Source organism: Ammospiza caudacuta, chromosome Z, assembly GCF_027887145.1.
Source record: "Ammospiza caudacuta isolate bAmmCau1 chromosome Z, bAmmCau1.pri, whole genome shotgun sequence".
NCBI lineage: Eukaryota > Metazoa > Chordata > Aves > Passeriformes > Passerellidae > Ammospiza > Ammospiza caudacuta.
Window position 1 is genome coordinate 12,912,396 of NC_080632.1, and position 23,222 is coordinate 12,935,617.

Consider the following 23,222-nt stretch of genomic DNA (forward strand, 5'->3'; position numbering starts at 1 on the left):
AATAAATCTATCACCTGAGCAGATAAAATTATACAATGGATAAAATCTTATAGTTTATTTGTTTACAAAACTGCCAGGATGATTCTTAGGATCTTATTTCATGATGTCCATGTAGACATAGCTGATAAAAGCACTGGATAAGATTATGGTTTTGTTCTGCCTCCAAGAAAACATGTAATATTCTTCCTTTGTTAGAGGAAGTTGCTGTGCCTTGGCTTTTCTGTTGATTTCTCCAGACTGATGACTGGACACTCTTTTAGGGCACTGGCAGCAGCTATAAAACAATTTCAATGTTGTGTTCCCTCTTTTCCAGGTGCAGGTCCCCGGCCCGCCGGGGCGGGTGGTGTCGGTGTTCCCTGTGGGCAGCCAGAGCTGCCGGGTGAGCCAGACAGGGAGAGCCTCTCCCATGCCAGGCTGTGCCTGCTCTCACAGCGGCTGACCGCGGGTGGGTGAGTGAGGGCTGCTTGGTGCATTGCCTCTCGGGCAGAGAAGCCCAGCCCTACCCTTGAGTTACAGCAGCCCCAGGCAGCTCCACGGGCTGGGCAGAGTGTCTGCAAAGCTGCCCAGCAGAAAAGCACCTGGGGGCTCACAGCAGCTGAACAGGAGCCAGCAGTGCCCAGGTGGCCAAGAAGGCCAGTGGCATCCTGGCCACTCTCAGCAACAGCCTGGCCAGCAGGAGCAGGCAGGGATCCTTCCCTTGTACCTGTAAAGAGATATTTATTTACCATTTGCTTTCATTGTAGATCTACGTGAAATACGTCTTTGGGATTTTTAATTGAAAGTGCTACCGGGTGATCTGTTTTGTAGTTGCTCATTACAATACTTAAAAGAAAATAAAAGACTTTGTGATTAGATTTGTACTCTTCTGTCCTTAGTGTGTTTACATTCCTATTGATTCAGTTAATGCATCCATCAGGGAAATAAAAATGTTAGGCCTCATTTAATTAAACCAAATTACTTCTGTGACTTTTACATAGTTTTGCTTGGTTTTTTTTTTTTCTCTTATGGGAGCTCCATTAACATATGTTGAGCTTTGCATTTTGTTTATAACCAAAAAAATAAGTGCACAACATAATTTTGGTGAATTAGAGTCCCATGTAACTTATCAGACATTACAGATCAAAAAGCACTAAGTGAACACCCTTTGAAGTAACATTTATCTTTAGAAAATAATCAAAAAACTGGAGGAGCTAAAATTATTTGGTTTGAATATTTCCCTGCACTATTTCTTTTTGTACCAACCTCTTTGCACATTTAGAACTGTATCTGACCACAAAGTAAGTGCCAGATATAAAAAGTCTTAACTGTAGACAAGGACCAGGTAAATATCTGTAGGTAAATATCTACACAATATAGTTACTAGTAGTAGAATGATCCCACATTATACGCAATCTGTGGGATAGAAGAAGGTTTTCTGGAGCATTCCAGAAATTCCCAGGCTTGCCCTTTGTAAAAGCAATCTTAATTCATAAAAAAATGGAAGTACCTTGTGAATCCTTGATCTAGAGTTTTTGAAAATCCATTAAAGATTTTGTGGAAAACGTTTGCTTTAATATGCATTTCTATATGCACCTATGTGGTTATAAAATAGATGAAAGTAAGTTGCAAACCATCCTATTACTTGATTATTCGCATTCTGCCATGATCTCAGCATTTCTGTGCACTAGACTTGCCTAGAATTGTCACAAGCAACTTTAGAAGTCACTCAGAATGAACACTAATGGTAAAGAAAACAAGTTCTCCACTACATTGAGCAGTTTTTATAATGTTAATAATTAGATTCTCGGCTATGATAAAATTTCACTACTTCTGTCTAAATTAGAGTTTTCTTTCTTCTATAAATCTTCCAAACTATGCAAAAAGAGGGTCTTGTTCCTCCTGTGAATCTATCCTGAAACACAATTTTCCAAAGGGAAAAAATATTAAAAAGGATTCTCAAATATACAAGAAGTGAATGATTTGTAATAGTGGACAACCCTCTCTCTAATTTCTGCTTGTTTTTACAGCAACTTATAATGGATATATCAGTAACTCAGGAAGACAGAAATTACCTCACGACACTAATTTGTTTTCAGTAAGAATGTATCTGTGAGTAGTTAGATAAGTACAGAGTGAAAGTTTTACCAGCAGCCATTATACAGCAACTTCCTGAGCATCCTGGGAGCACTGTAGCGTCTTTCTGATTACAGAGGGCTTTCATTTTCCTGTAAATTTAGTATGACACAGAATTTTTGAACTAAGTAGTTTTCTACACTATTAGCTGCATGATATAACACTGAAAAATAAGCTGGGTCACTGGACGTAAAAATTCATCATATAGAGTCTCTTTTTTCCCATATGCAATATGTGTGCAGTTAAAACACATTGTTCACAGACATTACTGTGTTTCACTAACTAGTCTAAGTGAACAAAATATAGTAATAGAGGCTTTAGCAACTGAAGTATATTCTGAGAAACTGTCCCCTATTAACACTGCAAGAACAGGAATTCTGTCCCCAAAGACAGTAAAAATCCAGCAGCTCTAGCTCTGACCATTGGAGAGAAACCTATGCGTTCCCTGTAATGATTAATGCTCCTCATGAGTGAGAAAGCTTTTTCTTTCTGCCCAGATACCTGTCAAGGCTTTCCCAACCCTTAGCACTTTCAGGGTATCAAGAGCTGTAAGCCAGCAGGATGGGCTGAGACACCCGTGCAAGTCACAGGAGCACATGACAGAAAAAGAAAAGTGGTTCAGCCACCTCTGCTAGGAGTGTGCCAGCACCACAGCTAACCCAAAGAGATTGCAGCCCCGATTAGGCTTAGTGCAGTAATGGAAAACCATCAGATTCATTCAGTATTCAAGGTAAGCAGCTGTATAACAATTTGTTTCACAACAAAAAGTTGACAGAACAAATCCAAAACAACTCTGTGTGCATGTTTACATGGGAAGCTATTGGCATCAGCAGTGCATTTGAAGGTGTGCTTCAAGTCCCTTATGCTTTTTGTAACATTTTCAAATTCATTGCTGTCTTCAAGATGACAGGAAATCCAGGTCTGCCTTCCTCCTGGGAGATCTTTATTCACAGACAAGTCAAAAACCCTTGACAAAAGGCAACCAAGGGAACTTGCTGACCTTTTAGCTGCCTGTCTAACATCAGTGCAAGTATTGCTTCCTGATAAAATGAGAAATTCAATTTAAGGGGAAACATAGCAGGTATTTGAGTAGTCTCTCATTTTATTTTACTTCTTGGGCTGTCTCTCAAGCAGAAAACAAATGTAAATAAACAGGAATTCATTCTTCATTCTTGTGCAGTTACCAGAGCTAACAATGCTGCTCACCGGGGTAACATCATCCTTGCACCATGGCCCACCCTTCTGTCTGCTCTCTTGTTCACTAATTGATGTTTATCTCCCCAAAATAAGACTGTCATTTAGAAATCCTAGTTTTTTAATATCCCATTATTTTTGTCCCAAATTTTAGGAAGAAAGGATCCCTTCATTGAGAACCAATCATTTATACCAGAGCTCTTTGGAAATTAGCTGATTGTTCCATTATGGTTAGCCATACTAAATTTCATTGTTTGGACATCAGATATAATGCCAGTGTGCACAAAGCTTGCAGAGTTCTAGAGGTAGTCTTGTTTGGCTCCCAACACAGCAAGCACCTTTCCAGTTTGCACCTCTTTTCATCTTCCATATTTGTCCCAACAGAAACATTTGCTTCTTCCATGATCAGTCTGGAAGATTTGAGTTTCATGTTGAAAGCCTTGATTGAAGAATGCACCAAAGAGTGGAGCATCTCTCCTGCGAGGGAAGGGCTGAGACACCTGGGACTATTCACTGAAGAAGGGAAGGCAGCTCAGGGGAATTTTATTAATGTCTGTAAACACTTGCAGGGAGCGTGCAAAGATGATGGAGCCAGGCTCTTTCTGGGGGTGCCAAGTGACAGAACAAGTGGCTATGGGCACAAACTGAAACAGAGGAGATTTCCTCTGGCAGTAAGAAAACTTCCTGCTGGGGATGACCAAGTGCTGCACAGGTTTCCTGAGGAGGTAGCTGAGTCTCGGAGCACTCAGAAACTAATTCAGTTTCTTAAATGGAAGAAAGTTATAACACAAAGCCATCATTTGCAAATTAAAGTTTTATTATTTTATTGGAAAAGTGGGTCATAAAATACACACCTGGGTAATAGTGGACGGCCCTCTGAGTGGCTCTGAGTGGCTCTGCTTGAGCAAGCAAGCTGGACCAGAAGACCTCTGGAGGCTTCTTCTGACCTCAGTTATCCTGTGATTATGTGCTGCATGAAGGTCATCTGAACCCAGCAGATGTCCTGGGCTCCTTCAAGGAGAAGAGATGTAAATTTATATAGAGGAAGAAAATCATTATAGAATGGGTCTCCAATTTTGAGAAAGACTGAGAATAGCATTAAAGATGCTTGGATTCACACACAGAGATTTAGAAAAATCTCCCTGTTGTGTTCTGCCAGTATTTTTGTTGGTTGGTTGGCTGGTTGGGGTTTTTTGGTTTTTGTAGGGTTTCTTTGTTTTTTAGTGTACTAAGAATTAAAACCATTCTAGAGAAGTTACCTTCTCTGCTTTGGTGTGTACATGGGAATGTACTCTTTTATGTGTATATGGGACACAAACGATACAGAAGTTTCAAAACTAAATTATCTGATGATTGTAGAGAATAACATATGAATACAATTAAATTGTGGTCTGTTTGGAAAACTAACACCAAAACGGGAAAATGTTCAAGTACATTCAAGTCTTAGAGATTTACATATCAGGCTTGATTTGTACATATTTATTGCATATCTAATGCATAACTATTTTTCTTCAAGCAATTATCAATACTAATATCTACTGTAGAGATGCTTATGGAAATTAAAGTAACCAACAATCAGTGGTCAAAGTCAACAAATGAGCTGAAATCTGTGTTCTTCTTTGCTTGTTTGTTCTGTCCTCTCAGTAAAACTGCAGTGAATGTTGATGCATGAGTCCCAGAACTTCTCCCTGTGATATCACCAGTAAAGTTAAAAATGTTAGGAGTTATTTGTCCTTCACTCATGTCCACAGTAACAAACAGTATCATACATGTCCTGTATGTGCAATCCTACAATGCTGAGTCCCTATCATTCTGACTAAGCAGTGAAGATTTTCTCTATTGTAATATTGTCATTTCTGCCTTTTCTACTTGGGCAATAGGATAGGAAAGGATTTATTTGAAGAGACTTTATAAGAGGAAGGAAAAGGGCAAGAAATTTTGAACCATGCTGTCTGTTCTGCAGTGCTTCAATGATGATGTATCTTTGGTTGGCTCATTGAGTTTTTGTTTGTTTTTAAAAGGGACTGTTTTAGTATACTGAAGATACCCTAAGGACATAAACCAATCAGATCTTACCAGCTGTTTCAATTCAGGCCACACATCCCACAAGGAATGAAACCTGCCCTCTCAGAACAGCCTCAGCTTCTGTGTGAACAAAGAAAAGGCAAAACAAAATGTCATTAAAGACAAAATGAGCCAGCTGCCTTTCCAGGGAAAGTTGCCTCTTCCATTTGCATTTGCTTAAATTCTGTGCATTGCAGGGCATCTTCCTTCGCTCACACATGTATTCTGTTACCACCCATTAAATTTCATTGCAGTTCTGTGTGCAGAAAAGCAGGAACTTTACCAGTGAGAGGCTGGAATGGATGCAGATAGGTTATTTACTCAGATGTCCATATAATCTTTCAGTAAATTCAAGTGCAGGTTAATCTCTTAAGTAATCAGTACCAAGATTTTATGCTAACCAGAATAAATTCCTGCATAGCACTGCTTTGGCTGCTTACACTGCTTATCTGAATTTGAACCATCTGAAGGAATTTAGGTCTTTCCTAAATGTGACCTGAAGGAAATCTCCTCAAAGTTGTAATGGTTGTTATCCCTGCAGTGTTCTTCAGTTCTGAATCAACGGCATGGGAGCAATTCAGTGGCCATTGAAAAAGAGCATTTTGTACTCTCTGGGAGTGCAACAGGTCTCAGCAGTGCCTGTGGTTCTGTGAAGAAGCATAATTATTGCTCTATTCCAAAAGAATATAGTCACTTCCATGTGAAGTAAAGATGTACTGTATAGCAAAGTTCTCTAAATGCTGCAAATCTTTTTCTTTCCATGTCTCATTCTGCAAAAATTTAAAAAATTTCATAGCATAATCTAAATTAAACCAATATAAACTGCTTTCTAAAGCTGACCATGGTATGACATGGATGCATGAACTAGAATAAGGACAGTATAGTAAGAACTGAGAAAAGAGGGAAGAACTAGTGACTGCACAAGATATTCTGAATTTTCAGGAGTAGGCAAAACATACGTACTCACAGTGAATGGGGGTTACGCTGACATTCACCTATATGTTGCACCTTTGTTGCTGAACAGAGAAGATGCTGGCGTATTCTGCATTTTCAAACAAGGCTTATTTTGGGCTGCTCTATCTTCTTTCTTACTACAGGTGCCACAATGCCACTTTGGTCCTGGCTGACTGCCAGGCATTTGGCAAATATAATCACCCCAAAGCCAGGTTCTCTTTTTTTCACATTTGTTCACCTGCCTTGAGGGAACTGCAAAGACACTGACCTGAATATACCTAGTAACACAAGGAGGAGCCTAAAAGTAAAACTGCAGAAGGATTTTTTCAGCACAACCTATCTGAAGTGAGTTGCCAGGTCTGTCAGAGGCGCCATCTTTGTCTAGGAGTGGAACTCTTTAAGTTATGAAATACATAAGCATGGCAATATATTTCTTAGGTGAGAAGGATCTTTAGCAAATTTGCTGGTTTGTTATGGCTTTGGAAAGGAAATTTTGCTTGTGTCTTGCTACAACCACCAAGGGATGAGCAGTAATGGGCAAGGACACACGCAGGGCTTGCCCCTTTTGAACAAAGAGCCCTGCTCTGTGGCATCAGAAGAAAAATAAAATGTACATTCCTAGCTCCCTGTCCCACACAGGTCTCATGCCCTCCCAGTGCTTGTACAAAGGGGCAAGACCTGCCACTGTGCTGCCACCAGGAATTGCAGAGAAAAAAGGTAATTTTCAGCAGGCTCACGCCAGCAGATGCAATGCATCTGACAGCTCTCCTGCTGTAAAGAGTGAGTTGGGTTGGGTGTGGATAGAAATGGAAATCTGTTCAGGAAGTTTTCAGCTGGAAACTGATCCAGAGATTGCTTTATTTTCGGTCTGGGACAATGCTGAGTGTACTGCGTCTTGAGATCAGGTAGGCAAAGCAGGCTTCAGCTCTTTCCCCAGCCCTGCCTCTCTCTGCTCTTTGTAAAAAGCATAAGGGAATACCCTGGAGGCAATTTACAGTCCAGTCATCTATGCAACCTACAGGATTCAAACTAAATTTTGAGATAAATCAAGGGTAATCCAGTTGGTTTTTCACAGTTTATCCCTGCAAAGCTTGTAATTTCCTCAGTATATTTATTGCTCCTGGGTATACTTCTGACAATGGATATCAATAAAGTGGATAGATTTATTATTTAAGTTTAAATCATGTTTGATAGAATTTGGTGATTAATATTTTATTTTGTACTAACAGTTCATCTAGAAACACTACTTTTTCCTAATTTTTCCTTACACTTCAAAAACCTCTGCACCCAGCATGAGGAAAATGAACCATCTGTGTGCCTGCATGAAACCCTCTCTCTGGCAGCTCCCCTGGCTGAAGTGCAGGTTCTCTGTGGAGGAGACCCAGACAGCTACAGAGTATTGATCACAGATGAACAGTCTACAGCAACAAATCCTAGGGATAGCTCACCAATTTTTTTTTCTGAAGACCTTTTCAAACCTTTCTCTAATCACTGAGTGGAAAGCTGTAAATTAAATCAGCCAGTTCGGGCTGTGGAAATGCTTAGCAGGCAGGGTGCAGCAGGAGAACATATAAGAGTTTGAATTATTGCATTGCTGCAACCTTCCACATTTACATTCAAGTCATAATTTCTGGAAGTAAGCATAAATAAGAATTAAATATCTGCAAAGTCTTTTTTCTTCTGTCCTTTGATTACAGTTGTATTTTATTTATGACTCCCACAAGAGAGCCAAACTTCTATTATGTGAGATTTCTTCTGTAAATTGTTAAAGAATCACAAAAATGAAATACTTCACAGCAGGTTTTTCCTCTATTGCTACCTGCCTGTGGTATTAGCTTGGTCCCTTTCCCAAACCACTCCTTAGTAGGCGATTTTTTTTCTGGTAGGGAAATATCTTATTATAGTTTGTCTGTCTCTTTCTGTGATTTTCTCTGAAGGTGATTTGGCTGTACCAGGTGTTTGATGCTTCTGCTACTTCCCACATTGCAACATATTCATTGTTAGTACTTGAAATATATTTTAAAAACTAAATAATTAATTAAAAACAAAAACCAAAACCACACCCAAACTTTGCATGTGCATGTGACAAGTTGTGTACTGAATGCTGTTAAAGGCTACACAGGATTTCATGTTATTGGTCAAAGAAGCATTTTTCTTACCCCCATTTACACATCTCAAACTTTTTTCCAGATCTCTTAGCTCTGACAGAAATTCCAGTCTGACTCTGAATTCCAGTCTCTGTTTATATTTTGCCAGGTCATATTTATTTTTCCTTGCATCAACACTCTCCTTAGGTAGCTGGTCCCACTCAGAAGGTATTTATGCCTAGCTGTATTTGCAGAAGAGTCTTTTGTAGCTTTGGCTGTAATTTTGGTAAGCAATCCTAAAGATACAAGAAATGATAAGAAATGGTGCCATGGAGGGCATAGAACTGAGAGTACAATATCTAAAACTTTATAGGCCTCTATCTTATCCAGCCTTTATAATTATTTATTTATTTCTTCCCCAAGGTGAGCACCCCTTTAAATACTTTGAGATTGACTACTAGTCCATCACAAAGTATTTTTTACTTCGAGATTTACTACTGTTCTTTTATTCTTCTTATTTCTCTTATTTCACCTCTTGAACTGGTAATGGTTGTTCTTGCAGTATGTTATGTAAGCTTCTTGGACCAGTATAAAAACATTTCAGTAACTTCTCTTCGGCCACACTCAAATTCTTCAATGAACTATATCCATCACTTTAGCTGGTGCTTTTATCTGCAAAACTTCTGCTACTATCCATGGTATTCTTCATTTTCCTTATCATGCCTCTTTCTCTTCTTCTTTTTCATCTCACATTTTGTGCTTTTATGCCTGAGGGTTTTTTCCATAAAAAACAGGTTTGGAAAATACAGTACTGTTCTGCTTTGTTTTAAAGTTCCAATCAGTTGTGGTAGCATCCATTCTGGAAAGACAGTGCCTTGGGGCCCAAGGACAGTGTGTCTGCCCAGTAGGGGCACCTCTCCTGAAAGAAACTGTGCAGTTGACTTCCTTCCTCATCTTGCCATCCTTTCCTCTAGAAGATGCAATTTTGAGCCTCCTTCCTTTTCATTCCCAATCTTTTCCCAGGAGATTTTGTACTGTCATTAGTGGGAAAGCTAGCATTAAATCAGGATTGTCTCCTTGAATTCCTCACAAGTCTCTGCTTAAAACACTATTTGCACTTCTGACAGCAACGATTCTGGTGAATATCTGAGTAGAAACATCAACATTTTTATAATTCTATCTAGTTAGTTCACTCAGACAAGTCCAATTGTTAGTTCAGTCAGACTCAATGACCAGCTTTGGAAATTTTTATTTTTTAAAAACTCCCACAGAACATTTATTTATATTATTTGCATGTTTGTTGTTTCAGTGTTCTTTTGAGATGAAATTTATCCAATAAGTAAAGAGAAAACATTCTTAGACAATATTCCCAAAACAAAAAGTAACTTACTTTTAATCCTGAAAATACAAATCCCCAACCAAGCAACGAACTAAACAAAAGGAAAAAAATCCTAACAAACAAACTACAACAACATCAACAACAAACAAAATTTCACCAGACAGGAATTTCATAATGCCTCCATTTTACTATTTCCTACTTCCTGACTGTTTCTGACATAATTTCATTCTTACCTGTGTTATAACTGTTATAACTCTAACAAATTATTAATAACTAGGGTGAGGTTAACTTTTGCACAGGCTTATTTTGAAGATCTGGCCAGGCTGCAATGTCAAATGGCAAATTGCTGCTGGAGCTTTTAGTTGCATCTATTAATGCCTCTTTCTTTTGCGGTAAATCTTGTATATAGTGCTACATAGAAAACATTATTTAGTAGTAGACACCTGTGTAGACAACACATTTTGTTAAGCAGTGCAGTTCTCAGCTTACAGCACCGACAGGAGACAGCAGAGAAGGTGAGTTGCCCTCTAAAACCTTATATCCTTACTCTGAGTCCATTACCCTAAATGCTGGAAAAGTCTGAACTGAGACCTCTTTGCTATTTGGCTGTCTTTCAGTGTTTACTCCTGCAAAACCTATCTCCATTTTATTTACAGACTGAAGGGCATGTATGGAGCTGGCTCATCAGGCCACAAACCTTTCTTTTACCTCTGGAAGTAGCAGCCTCTGGTCAAATACTCTGCATAATTGCAACAGAAGTAATTCTAGCAATACACTTAACACATACTTGTAAAGAAAAGTGAAATACAGAGAGATCCTTTCAATCTAGGATACCTGTTGCTCACAATTTCTGGAAAACAGATGCAAGAGAATAATTCAAGCATGAGATCAAACAGTAAAGTCAAAAAATATCCTAGTGATTAGATACAGGTCAATCTAAACTGCATACAATGGAGTTATTTCCACTTTCTTTTTCCATTAGTAGTATGCTATCAATAAATCCACAAATAAAAGTATACCAGATTGTCATCTGCCTTTTCTTAACTCACTCTGAAAATATTCATAATCTAAATCTGTTTCTCACTCAAGCCCACCTCTGGAAGTGATTCAAAAAGATTAAACAGAGTTCTCCGAACTCAGGCTTTATCACAGCAGACCAGCAGAGACATTCCCTGCTCTTCCTGTCTCTTGTTCTTATGTTTTCATAAGATGAATTATGTTTTCATTAATGAATTTACTGTTATAAGTTCTCATTAGCCCTGCCAATTTGGGGAAACACATTGCTTCTAATAAGGTGCAGGCTGTACACATGTTCCTTTTGGGGACTGGTGTAACAGCTTTTCATAAGGATTGTGCCAGTGAAAGGAGAAGAGTATTAACATCCCTCTTTCCTTAGCCAAGAGATTTCCTCAAGATTTCTTCAGTGTGCTGTTTTCAAAATAATGCAGCTGTTGCATCAGCCAAGCATTTTCTTCTCACAACAGGTATTCTGTGTCTAGATATTCTGTGCTTCTATCTTGGCCCAGTCGAATCCCACATCACACAAATCCCAGCCAGTCTTCCAAGCGCCAAAAGTCTACAGGTTCTCTCTGCATTTGCATTCTCATGTGCAATTTCAGCACTGAAGCACTGAAGTGCTGAAGAAAACTGCTTCATATGGTCTGCATAAAATATTCCCTTGCTTATACAGACTAAAATAATGTGTTAAGGTCAAAAACTATTACCTTCAAATTGTGAATATTATGTTGCTTTCAACCACTTCCTATCTTCTCCTTAGAAAAATAACTTTTTAAAAATTTTACTCTATAGTGAATTTTATTATTCTCAACATCTGTGTTTTCTGGCATTGTGCCGTGTAAACTTCCCAGTATTACTACATAATATTGTCCACTGACCGAATCTTAATTTTTTCTCTCACTTATAAAGTAAGCTGATAATTCCAAGCTGCACTTTACTGAGCTTTTCCTGTTTATTTTTTTTAAAAATTAAAGATATACGGAGCACTCATAAATTAATTCAGTTTCTTAAATGGAAGAAAGTTATAACACAAAGCCATCATTTGCAAATTAAAGTTTATTTTATTGGACAAGTGGGTCATTAAATACAAAAATGAGAAAGAGAACTTAATATCTTCAAAGGACTATTCTAAACCAGTACTTTAAAAAATCAGCTGAGGGCTATGAATCCTATTGGGAAAACATAGGGATTTTGAAAGTAGTTTTTTAATGGCATGTGAGATACTTTTAGCAATAATTGTACTCAATTAGATGACAAGATAAATTATTATTATTTTACTCCTTAGTGTTTGATACTTAGACGATGGTTTGCATCAGAGGACCTTTGCTTTACCTGCAGCAGAGAGTGCATCACTCTGGACAAACATCTAATCCTTGTGAACAAGAAAATTCAGACACGGGACGGGGACCCAAACACCTTGCCTCTGGTCCCTGTGTTGGCACTGGCCGATTTCCACAAACTCTCCAACATCAGACAGTGAATAGCCGTGCTGCAGAGAGAAGCGTGTGGGCTGCCCCCTTTCGCACAGAGTGACAGGCAGAGGGTGTAGCCCAGATACAGGCACCACAACCCACCCAGAAGATTAAGGCAGGTAGAGACAAGCCTGTGTGTCCTGGGGATGGCAGATAAACAGATTGGAGAGCAAGCCAGCAGCCTCTACAGCAGTGCTACCAGTTTGTAAAATGCAGAAGATGTACTGTTCTTGCTCGTGGGGTCAGGAACCTCTCAAATCCCCTCTTACAGCATTGGCATTTCCTAGTGCAACAACCTCGTAATGAACACAAGTACTACCACTGGAAAATATTAATGTTTGTCCTCTGGGAAGGTCTCATCATGGTGACTTAATTCCCTGGATGTGTCCACTGCTAGTGACATCTTTTGACCTCAAAAATGTTTCTTTCAGGACCTGCGTTCCAGGAAGCGCTAACTTCAGTGGTTTCACTTTCCCTTACTGACCAAACCAGGAACCCCATTGAGGAGTCTATGAAAAGAATGAGCCTTCATACTGAACATGAAAGTCAATTATAAATTATTATAATGCTATTACTTATATTACTTATATTATTATTCTATTCTATTCTATTCTATTCTATTCTATTCTGTTCTGTTCTGTTCTGTTCTGTTCTATTACATATTACAATTTGGCAGTCATGAAAAATTGTGTACACTCTTAAGGACCTAATCCCTCATTGCTCTGTACATGTTTCACCTATGAAATTTCACCAGAACTCTCAAAATGTAAAATGCTACCTGACCTTTTTTCACTGTACATACATAAAGACTAATCTATTGGAAACCAAGGGCTTTTTATGGTGTGTACACTCATTTGAGATCTGACACTCAACTTCCCTTGCAGTCATACCTGGCAGATGAAGTATCTTGCTGCCAGTCATGGGGAGTAAAAGCATTCCTTTGCTACTTTACGCAGTTTTGTAATTACCCCTGACTTTTGTTTTGGCTGTCCTTCCCTTTCCCTTTTCCTTGTATGGAGATCAAAAATGGTATTTAGTTACCAAACCACTTTCATGTAATCTAAGAGCTGTGCTTCTAAGGATTTAAACCATAGTCGTAGTTCCTGACTTAAGCAGACAGTAGCAGAGTTGAATGTGAAATCTGAACAGCACAGTCCCTTCCCAGGTTTTTCCTGCTGTTTGAGCAATATCAAGAAGTTTTCATTTTTTCTCTCTGTTGAGCAGTGTGAATGCCTGAAGAGCAAATTACTCCATCCTCAGTGTCAGAGATACCATAATATCAGCCCATGAAGACACTGAGAAGGCTGGCATCCTCAGTGCTTTTAACATCCCTGCTCTGACACGAGGTGATGCACTAGCCTGCAAGCTTTTGGCTGCTGAGGGAAAATGTGCAGACGTCCCGAGAGATTAGATATGCCCATCTGAGCCTCAGAGAAATGGAAACTAACAGTGACTGAAACATGTCAAAGTCCTCAGCTTCCGTGCCTTTTCAGGGGACCTTGTCCCGCATGCGTGCACTGACATTTCAGCCAGCTGAGGGCTGGGGATGGGAGCAGAGGGAGCAGTTCTCCTTCCCCTGCCCCAAATGGCACTGCCGGGGCGCGAGGCAGTGCTGGGGAGATAAGGGCTGATGGATGGCAGGGATGGCCTGGGGGATGAGATAACGCTGGGACCTACCCAGCAAGTATGCAGTGGGAGGAGATGTTCCCTGCTACTGCCACAGCCCTATCTCTCGCTGCTCTTTGGGAAGGGGTGAGGGCCTGACCCTGTGTTTCTTTGGTTTTTTTACAAGAATATTTCCACCCTCTTTAAGTGAAAAAATTACCCAGGAAAAAATTGGAAAGTGACTCCAAGCCTTCAAAGGCCTTCCTGACCCACACATGTACACCTTTGTTACACTCTGATTCCCTGTCTTCCTGCTTGTGCAAGCATAAGGTCCCCAGTGACCATAAGTGTTTGGTAAGTTATTTCCCTGCTCCAGTGCCACTTCACACACGTCTAATTTTACCTTGGTAATATGAAAATCTTCCATCCCTGGCCTGGTATTCTGGCATCTTCAAGAAAGATGCCAGAAAACATAGGCTCTAAGGGTTTTATAGTCATTGCTGCAACTGTAAAATTCAGTATAACCCAGCAGAAGACAATATGCTATGTACTTTTTTTTAAAAAATTACAAAATGAGATTTTCAAAGTTGTATTTTCACCCTTTCTCCTCACACAATCCCGTTATATTAAAACACCCTAAACCAAACTGGTGAGTAATCCTTCAGATCTTACTAGTATAGGGTTGACAATGCTGCTGTCACAAAGATATCTGCAAAGATGAGTGTATTAGGGTTTTTTTTACAAAAAGTCAAAAAATAAAGCTTTTTTTTTTAAATATGAGGGCATGGAATGTGGGAAATAAGAGAAGACCAAATTTATTTTCTTTTGAATAAATTTTTAACATTATCAACTAAAGCCTGTTGGTGATGTCTTTTTGGGAGTGAAGTCTCTTCAGCAAATGAGTGTTTAATAATTCTCATGCTCTCATTTTTGTAATAATTTCAGTCTGATATTAAATATTACTTGTTCAGATGTTTCTCTGATACAAGGTATGCGTGTCAGTGTTTGGAGAGAGAAAAATTGGGTTCATATCTCTGTTATGCTTTCAAATTGCTAGGTCAGGTTTGGGTCTCTGGCTGTAAATTCTTCAATTCTATTCTAAGTCGAAGGAATGTGACAGATTTAATACCTAGAATAAGTTATTAACTGCAATAATGCATAAGCCAGTGGCACTTTCCAAAAAAGTAGCTTATGCTGCTTCTGTTTTCTAAAGAAAAATTAAAATATAATCCTATTTCCTTGTTCCTTACAGTTCTTGCAAAAATTTTCTTGATTAATCCATCAAGAACTTGAAACTGATGTGCCCATAAATACAATCTTCTGAGTTTTTTTATTGCAGTCATATTTCTGTCGGGATTAGTTACCCTTCCAAAATTTAAAAAGCAAGAGGAATTCATATATGCACAAAGCATTGAAGAATCACTAGCTATAAACAGAGAGTGCCTGTATCTACCATGAACTGTTTATAGAAGACTAATGTAGAATTACGGGCTGCACGGAAAGAAATCAAGAAAGATTGGGCCAGTAGGGAGCTCTGCCAGCCTGTGCATGTGCTCAGCTGGAAAATAGATGGAGTGACCTGTTGACTTTGTAAGACTGAGAACGCTTGGATTTGCTTCTCCTGCAGGCTAGTAAGTAAGTTATGGTGGGCTCCATTCCACATCAGCCTGGTTTGTCCCCACACTTGCGGGGACCCTTGTATGGACCATCAAGGTGGAAGCTGTGGTTCCTACACACAGCTTTGCCCTTGAGTGGTATATATGAAATTTTTTCAATTTTTCAATTTTTCAAATTCTTCTGACTAACTGGCTCTGTGCACAAGGAGAGACAGTTACATTTCAGTCTTCGGGTATTGAATGGTGATTTTTAATGATTACCAAGGGCTTGGAGAAGGCAACCTATTATGTTTGTCAATAAATAAGTTTTGTTTTTAAGGTATTAGAGAATTTGTCCCTGAGCTGCAGTCTAAAGGATCACTGGGCTACTGTGAATGTCTGTACTTGGAGAAAGGTCTGGAAAAAAACACATTAATTTTTATTGCAAAAACTGAACCAATAAGGGGAAAAAAACCAAACAAACAGGGTAGAACTCCAGCACATAAAAACCAGATTTGGGAATTTTGGTATTTGAAATGGAGCCATATATCTCCACATTTGGTATCTGCTTAATTTAAACTAAAAAACAACAGCCATACCTCACATTTCATATCCTGAAATCCTCAATGATTGGCTAGAGCATTGTGCATACTGGTATTGCCTGGTATCTTATTCTCTTTGCAGCTATTGGCATGACTAACAAGAAATGAGTGTGTTTTGAATTTTTTTAATAATTTTTTTCAATCATTATGTTACCTTTCTTTGCTGTTAAAAGTGTGGAACTGTACTCCTCCGTTACTGCAGGAGAAGTAATGTAGAGTGTGGGCTTGAACTGAGAACTCCTATGTGTCACACAAGAAGTATAGTTTCAGAATTTTAGCACTCATTTTGACTGTAAGATTTATCCTAAATCTGAAAAAGAAATCCCATGTTTGTAAAAAGGCTGCATTTCAGTATTTGCTAAAAAAACTTAAAATGAAAAGTTGTCCTTTAGCCCTAAGTAGATACAGATTGTGGTATATAGCATTGAGCAATTCTACAAGAAATGAACTTTAATGAGTGTTACATCCTTTCTGCTGCATCTGTGGTGTTTTGGGAAAACTACCTACTGGGCTAGAGGCAAGAGAATTTAAAAAGCTGTCATGAAAGCCTATGAGAATGAGCCTGGCTTACCTGCAAAGGACAATTTTGCTCTTTAAGCAGAAAAATAATCACAGGGCAGGGTTATAATATATTATCCTCCTAGGAGTGCTCTCATGATAATCTTCATTGTGCCCGTTCAGAAACCGTGTTTAGAAAGCTTTAAATATTTACCCTGCGGTAGTACTGTAAGATCTAACATGTTCTTAGCTGCTACCCCACTAAGCACTAGTGATGAAAGCAAATGATTGAAAGACCATACTTTATACTTTGATGATCTTCTTAATACATTTATGGCATTTAAAAATTGCTTTTTGGGTTTTTCCAATATTATACAAAGTAATTATATTATATATATATATATATATATATATATATATATATGTACATGACTTCATCACGGCTAAGCGCTTTGGCCAAAGTGATAAATGATAGGAAATCTTCAAGCTGAGACTGCTGTGCCACCTTTAATTCACCATGTTGTGTCTAGCTGAAGCTGGGATCCCAAATCAGTGGGGAGGATTCTGTACCTATAAATCACTCCCAATCATGTGCATGCACACTTACGTCCTCCCTCTTGTTTTGTTATGAGAATCATTTTCTGTTGTCTTAGGTACTCTTGGCATTTCTGATGGTTTATGAATAGTTACTTTTGTACCAGATTATATGTTGTGCTGTAACAGAGTCATCAGACACATTATGGCAGGTCATTGCAAAGGGCACCATTTATTGCTGGTGTCCACAGCACCCTGCCTCCAGCAGCCAGCATGAAAGTAGGAAATACAGAGGGTGGTGGAAACAATTGCAAAGGGGTCTATTAGAACTGCTGGAATGTTTTGCCAAACCAGAAGTTGTAGCTGCTGTAGGGAAGTAGTGAATGGACTGGAGTCTGTGAGGTGGGATATGGACCTATCAGGGAGTTGACTTAGATGTAAAAATCCACAAAATACAAGAATAAGAATCACCATCCTTCTCATGGCACCAAGGCTAGAACTAGATGAACTTTCAGGTGCCTTTGAGCCCAGGCCATTCTGTGATTATATCACATAAGAGGGAGGGCACAGTTCAGAAAACCATGCGCAGTTCAGAAAATCACTGCCTGGATCCTTCTACTGCTACTTCACACTCTGTACAAAGCTACTGTGATAAACTTGATCATTTGAAAGTTGTGTTCAGATTTTTAAAGAGCTGGTGAAAATCCAGTTATTTGGGAAGTAAGGCCAACTGAATTGAAATTAATTCTGTAAGTGCTAAGGTTGCAAATTCTGTTTTTAGAGAAAATGTGGCATAACACAAGTCATATCTTTGAAAAAAATATTAAAATGGGCTTTTATTTCATACTTTTTTGATGTATTGAAGGTAGTTTTCATGATGTCATCCAGATAGTTTAAATAAACAGTTTGCATATAAGGTTAACAAGCTGCAGTGGTAGCAGGGTCTGTGTGGGATTATATTAGAATTAATTTGATCAATTACTTTTAGTTCCAGAGGTCTCCAGATGAGCCAGAAGCCAGCTTATGCAGTCTGGCAGATGAAGAATCAGCACAGTCAACACATGCCGTGAAGGTAATGAACATTCTTTCAAACTTCATTTTTCATTCTGAGCAGAGAAGACAAGTAAGCCAAGACACTGCTGCTCAGAGCAGCCAAAATGATAACCATAAATAATCATAATAGAAAGCCCATGGCTTAAATGAAATAGGGAAGGGTAAAATAAGTACTTTGCCATTAAAATGATGGTTCTAAACCTCAAATTTTCATTATGATTTGCCCTGGAGTACATGAAGTTTCCTCAACTTTGAGATGCAGCTTTTGAATTAAAAGATTGCTGAACATTTTCTTTTGATAAACTGCTCACAAGAAGAGGGTGGTATAAAGAACATTTAGTCAAATCAGGGGAAATCTTTATAATAATCTATTTCATTTCCACTGCTGAACGGAAACCCAGGAGGATCAATTCTATCGGCCAGTTTCCATGGAAGAGAGTGGGACGCACACCTTGAAAGGATGCCATGGGCTCAGCGCTGACTGGAGCTCATACTCCCGTAAACACAAAACTTCTGATGGCTTACAAGACACTTTTAACTAGGCTAGAGCTATAAAATAGGATCACAGATTTGAAAAACTCAAGAGCAAGCTGCAGTTCATGTCCCCAGTCTGTTTCTTGCTGCTGAGAGAAATTTGTTATTGGTTTGACATTTGTTAGTTTCCAAGCGTAATTAAAATGACACCTTAGTAGAAATTGAAAAATCTTACAAGTGCAAAAAAATTAATCTGTCATGCCTTGCATTCTGTATATTCACGCCTCTTTCTATCAGCTATATTTTCTTTCTTTTCCTATCTCTCACTAATAACTTATGTGTATGAGCAAGCTTGGTGTACTTAAAAAAATTATGCATAGGCCCATGGATACAAAACATTGTGATTTTTTTATTTACAAATATAATGATGCTGCTCTTCTAAAAGAAGACTGTTTTATATTTAAATGTCTAAGTGTGGCTTTAGAATGTTATTTTTTATTAATATGGTAACCTGCTATGAATTTTCATTAACTGTAGGTGCACACTTTAATGTTAAGATGAAATTGTCAGGTGGTTTGTATTTGTTAAAAATATAAATGTTAGGATTTTTATTTCATATTATGCAAGATTAGGACAGAAGCTAATACAGTTTAAAAAATCTCTCCTCATTACAAATCTGATGCGTGTGTTGGAAGGAGGAATTTTGACTATTTCCATGCAACTTTTTAAAATGACAACCTTTAAAAGTAAAATGAAGCCCAACTGAAGCAGATTAGCTGGGCTAAAAATACTTTAATGAGAATTGCTTTTACCTTCAACTTTTCTTCCAAAAAAATCAGTGACAGCAGGGTCTGCAGCTTAGTAATTTTTTTAACAGTATTTTGATAACTTTTCCTCTTAGTGAAATAAGTTAAATTCACTGCAAGCCATCCTGTTTTAATGTTTAAATTTTGAGATTCACAGTGCTACCATATTTTCAATTTGCATGCGTAAAAGCAAATTTCAATCAAACAAGCCCTGATGGCCAGACATCTGCTTTCTCTCACTTCTCAGCACAGTCTGCTATCCCTATGCAGCTACTGCCAAGTGATTTGCTTCATGTTCCTACCTTGGCATTTCTCAGTCATGCAGCCATTGAGTTTTGTTACCTCTGGGCAGAGACTCTGGGCAGAAATCCTGTAGTTTACTTGGTGCGTGGATTGTTGTCATGTAAGTTTTAATCTGCGCTGCAAGAGTAAAAATGGGACCTATTAGAGACTGTATTGCCCCTGTCTTCTTCTTTCACATCTCCCAGTGCTTTTTCAGTATCTCAAATAAATGCTCTTTCAGGCTTTTCCATTTGCAGCTCCTGAAAGGAGCGAGCTGTGCGCGGTGCAGACACAGCCGCCAGCGGGTGGCCATCAGGCCTACAGCAAACCAGGTCATTAAGACGCGCAGTTTGCAGGGAAAGAAGGAAATTTGGCATGTGCAATCAACACCCACGGTTCATTAAATCCCTCCCAGTTGTTATGGGTGATGTTGCCTGACAAGGGGGAGCAACCCACTGCAGTCAATTTTGATAATATTATTTGCCTATCAAAAATTTGGCTATCACAGCTGTAATGAAATGTTGACAGTAGGTGATTTTAAATGTTTTCAGCATTCAGGTACTGGAACATACCACTCACAAGATACAGTTGCTTTCACCATAGTTGTTGCTAGATAGGAAACTCTACCTTCACCTCGTGTCCGCAGCATTATTGGCTGTCAGGACATGTTCCTTTAGGCTGTCTTGCTTGCTCTGTTCTATCTGGATACGTAACAATGCACATCTGAAGAAATGTTTATTGACTTCAGTGAGATTTAGAGTTTATATGTCTGGGAACATTCAAGAAAACTAATACAAATTAACTAAAGGTGTGAATTTAAAGTTGTGATTACCTTAACTGCATTAAGTGCACATTCTCATTCAAAATTAAAGTGGCCCTAATTCAATCTAACTACATTTACTTCCAAAGTAAATTAATACATTCTAAATGAGAGTTGGCTACGCAGAAACTTAAAATGGTTTAGCCAATCTATTTTAAAAGTTAATTCAGATTGATTTTTCTGCATCTTCTAGACAAAAACCTCAGGTCTTAAATGAAATGTGAAATCCTATTTCATTTAGGTGCATAGTGTAAAATGGTATTTGCAAGTTCCTCTAAGAATATTCTGCATGTCTGCAGCCTATGTCTTATACCTGGAGATATTTTTTAAGGCTCAAAATACTGGTTTTGCCATGATTTTCTACATTATTATTCCTTTGCAACAGGGGATTCCTACAGCTATGCTACTCAACCTCTCTGGACATTAGATCAGCAGTATCTGAGTGTTTTTTAAATAAATGCTTTTATGTCAGGCTTTGAAAGCTGTTGCAAGTCTTCAGAAGGAAGTGAATTTAACATAATATTATTATATCTTGAACCAGCACAAAACAGAACTCAGAGCCATAAAGAACATGTAAGTAAAAGAAGGCAAGCTGGGCTGCTTTGGAGAAGTTATTTTGAGATTAATACAGTATACATGCATACATACAGATCCAAGCTCCCCTTAGATTAAAAATAATGGCTATGTACTATAGTTTGTAACAGCAGAGATCTACACTTACTGCTGTACTGCTGCAAATGCCACACACTTATTTACTGGCTCTTATAACAGCAGAACAAAATGCAGCAAGAAAGATGACTGCAGAAAATTCTTGTTAATAACCACCCCTATCAATACAGAAGTAGTTAATGGTATTTTCTTAGAGCATGATATCATGTAGTATATTTTACCTACTTATCAAATTCAGAGCAAAAGAACAATTATTATTACAAAGCTGAAGCATATTCTTCCAGAGAGAAGTATTAGTCTATTGTTAGTTCACCATTAGCTCAAACAACCTCATTTGCTGATTGATTGATTGATTGAACAGAAGAATAATATTTTTGGTATGTATAGCCTGTGAAGATAAGTTAGAAGAAGACATATGAAGTGCCTCAATGAGTTAGTATAACAAATTTTACCACTGGTCAATAAAGATTTGTGCTCCTAACCTTCTTGGTAATTTTGATGAGAAAGGAAAGATATGCCTGCCTCTTAAAGTGCAGCTGTACCATATCCCAGTATACTGCTTTTAATTTAACTAAGGGTCCCTGGAGAGCTTCTTTTCTGAAAAATCTGAAGACTGCCCTGATGCCATGATTGTTATTGTTATCAGTGCTTGCTCTATGAGGCTGGTGTGGAAAAACTACCACAAATTACAGCCATACCTTCATTTGACTGCACAGTTGTACTTGAACAGAACAGGGTCTTTGAGAAAGAGATTACTATTTAAATTAAGTTGGAAAAAAACTATTTTGGGCTGTGAAAATCAGGGGTAAGAATAACTTTAGGACTTTTAAAGTTTGAGTTATGAAAGGTGGGATGAGAATTCTTGAATTAACTTGCAAATTGAATAATTTAAATGCCTAAATTCAGTGTAGAGATATGAATATATTCATGCTTAATATGTCAAAATTTTAACATCTGACCTTAAAATCTTTTTTTTTTTCTTTTGGATCAGTTGGTATTTCAAAGAACTAAATGTACTAAATCTTCCAAAATCAAATATAGAATGCCCAGCAAAGTGTCATGTTTAGATCTAAAGCAAGTTAATCTTATCTTTTAGCACAAGCCTGTCTAGAAGCCACACAAAAATTTAAGCTCTCAGTGTGTTCAAGACATATTTTGAGTCCAAAGCCAGTTCTTGTGACTCAGAACTGCTTTTTCATGCTTACTTATGGCTATTAATGGAAAGGATACTCAATATCTAAGGAACTTCCTTCAACGCTTTTCAAAGTCTCGTGAGAGTAAAAAAAAAGAAATCATTTTTGGAAAAATATAAAGATGACAAACCTGTTACTCACATTCATATCATATTTTGTGCTACCCCAAAGCACTTCATGTTATATGTACCTTCTCCAGAATTTGTATTTCTGTTGATAAAACAAGGATAATTTGACACACAAATTAAAAAAACACACTGAAAAAAAAATATTTAATAAACTATGAGTGAATTGATTCAATTTTCTAGTTGGTAAAGTCTATTTAATATTTCTCCCTAAAAGTAGAAAGATTTCTCTGTGACTGCTGAATTGCAATAGCAACAAGAAGGGCATATTCACTGAAAAATATAAACAACAGCACCAACTCCATGACATAGGAAGTTTATTTAAAGTAATGTTGGCTCCTTGATCTGCTAAGGCTGCAGCTGATCAGTCAACATGGTCTGGTATTTAACATGCACCGCATGTGTGTGAACTGTAATTAAGCTGCGATAAAGCTGTCCAAAAAGAGGCTAAGATTAGAGCTGTTTGTGAAACCAAGCCTACAGCCCTGACTGTGGGAGTGCAAACCGGTTGGGGCTGCAACTCCAGCAGGTTGCAATCCTTTGCACAGGCACCTGGAAGTTCAAGAGTGGCAAAAAGAACTCCCGGAGCTCTCCCTGAACAGTGCCTTACCATCTTAGTGTTAGCACCCTGCTTCAGTGCAAGGGTGTTAGTTTAAACCACTGCCAAATACTGTGATTTATCAGCTAAGCATTCCTCATGGGACTGTGCTCGAGCCTGTGTTGCAGC